This window comes from Linepithema humile, chromosome 3 (genome assembly GCF_040581485.1).
Source record: "Linepithema humile isolate Giens D197 chromosome 3, Lhum_UNIL_v1.0, whole genome shotgun sequence".
In the NCBI taxonomy this organism is placed as follows: Eukaryota; Metazoa; Arthropoda; class Insecta; order Hymenoptera; family Formicidae; genus Linepithema; species Linepithema humile.
In genome coordinates this window covers 13,107,156-13,109,655 of record NC_090130.1, presented here as the reverse complement: position 1 = coordinate 13,109,655, position 2,500 = coordinate 13,107,156, and the positions used below count along the sequence as shown (strand labels likewise).

Genomic DNA, 2,500 nt, shown 5'->3' with positions numbered 1-2,500 from the left:
AACCGTGGCCGAGAGTCGGATATTTGCGGGACTCGCATAGTCGCGCACAAGTCACGACGAGAAGTCCGCAATGTGACAAGCATATGAATCTATAGAGACTTTTACACGTTTCGTAGAAACCATAATCTCCATTCGTTCTATTCGCATTGAGAATGTCGCTTTTCTCTTCAATATACAAGCGAAGGCAAATCGTTCTCCGCGAAGCGCGAGAAACGTATTGCAAGTGCCGAAGATCGACACGAGACGCATCAGATGGTTCGTATGCCGCTCGACTCGTCGAGCGCGACGCATCTCTTATAGTACCCAACCGGCCGGACGAGCGGTCGGCGACGCACGGTCCGAAGCACGGTCCCTTACGGGCGAAAGCGGTGAAACGGCGAGACCAAAGATACTTAACCGCTGAGCGCGAATACGAAGCAAAACGCAGTAAACTTGACAATTACGAAACAGCGATCGAACAATTGACTTTCAACGAAAACGAAAGCAATATGTAAGTATAAATAAATCAAAATAATATGCAAAAAACACTAGTTGTCTCGAAACACTGAATCCACCGTGGGCACCTCCGACGTCAATGAGGCAAAATTTTCAAAGTCCCAACGCGGCGTGTTGCTTTCGACGCACGCACCTACGGCGAGCGAAAAACGCGAAAACGCGCTCCAGCGGCGAACCACCGACGCGGACGGACGCGCGTCGGTTCCGCAAGCGTTTCCGCGGCGGAATGGCGGGTCCTGGTGCGGCTGCTTTCCCGCGATGCCTATTCGCGTCCGTTCAGGCCGACACCTACGGACGCGTCGGAGACGTAAAATTTCAAAGTCCCAACGCGGCGTGTTGCTTTCGACGCACGCACCTACGGCGAGCGAAAAACGCGAAAACGCGCTCCAGCGGCGAACCACCGACGCGGACGGACGCGCGTCGGTTCCGCAAGCGTTTCCGCGGCGGAATGGCGGGTCCTGGTGCGGCTGCTTTCCCGCGATGCCTATTCGCGTCCGTTCCGGCCGACACCTACGGGCGCGTCGGAGACGTAAAATTTCAAAGTCCCAACGCGGCGTGTTGCTTTCGACGCACGCACCTACGGCGAGCGAAAAACGCGAAAACGCGCTCCAGCGGCGAACCACCGACGCGGACGGACGCGCGTCGGTTCCGCAAGCGTTTCCGCGGCGGAATGGCGGGTCCTGGTGCGGCTGCTTTCCCGCGATGCCTATTCGCGTCCGTTCAGGCCGACACCTACGGACGCGTCGGAGACGTAAAATTTCAAAGTCCCAACGCGGCGTGTTGCTTTCGACGCACGCACCTACGGCGAGCGAAAAACGCGAAAACGCGCTCCAGCGGCGAACCACCGACGCGGACGGACGCGCGTCGGTTCCGCAAGCGTTTCCGCGGCGGAATGGCGGGTCCTGGTGCGGCTGCTTTCCCGCGATGCCTATTCGCGTCCGTTCACGCCGACACCTACGGGCGCGTCGGAGACGTAAAATTTCAAAGTCCCAACGCGGCGTGTTGCTTTCGCATCGCACACTACAGGTCGACCAGCGGCGTGTTGCTTTCGCATCGCACACTACAAGTCGACCAGCGGCGTGTTGCTTTCGCATCCCGCGCGACTAAGTCGACCAGCGGCGTGTTGCTTTCGCATCGCACACTACAGGTCGACCAGCGGCGTGTTGCTTTCGCATCCCGCGCGACTAAGTCCACGAGCGGCGTGTTGCTTTCGACTAACACACCACAGGTCGACCAGCGGCGTGTTGCTTTCGCATCCCGCGCGACTAAGTCCACGAGCGGCGTGTTGCTTTCGACTCACACACTACAGGACGACCAGCGGCGTGTTGCTTTCGCATCACGCGCGACTAAGTCGACCTGCGGCGTGTTGCTTTCGCATCTCACGCTACAAGTCGACCAGCGTCGTGTTGCTTTCGCTTCACGCGCGACTAAGTCGACCAGCGGCGTGTTGCTTTCGACGCACGCACCTACGGCGAGCGAAAAACGCGAAAACGCGCTCCAGCGGCGAACCACCGACGCGGACGGACGCGCGTCGGTTCCGCAAGCGTTTCCGCGGCGGAATGGCGGGTCCTGGTGCGGCTGCTTTCCCGCGATGCCTATTCGCGTCCGTTCACGCCGACACCTACGGGCGCGTCGGAGACGTAAAATTTCAAAGTCCCAACGCGGCGTGTTGCTTTCGCATCGCACACTACAGGTCGACCAGCGGCGTGTTGCTTTCGCATCGCACACTACAGGTCGACCAGCGGCGTGTTGCTTTCGCATCCCGCGCGACTAAGTCGACCAGCGGCGTGTTGCTTTCGCATCGCACACTACAGGTCGACCAGCGGCGTGTTGCTTTCGCATCCCGCGCGACTAAGTCCACGAGCGGCGTGTTGCTTTCGACTCACACACTACAGGACGACCAGCGGCGTGTTGCTTTCGCATCACGCGCGACTAAGTCGACCTGCGGCGTGTTGCTTTCGCATCTCACGCTACAAGTCGACCAGCGTCGTGTTGCTTTCGCTTC

The 2,500-nt window shown here is 59.2% G+C and overlaps 1 protein-coding gene across 1 annotated transcript in view; it reads left to right on the top strand.

Moving 5' to 3' along the window:
- The window catches only part of LOC136998345 (uncharacterized), a 77,357-nt gene that overhangs the window by 47,342 nt on the left and 27,515 nt on the right, over positions 1–2,500 (top strand). The gene's annotated exons all lie outside the window — the stretch shown is intronic.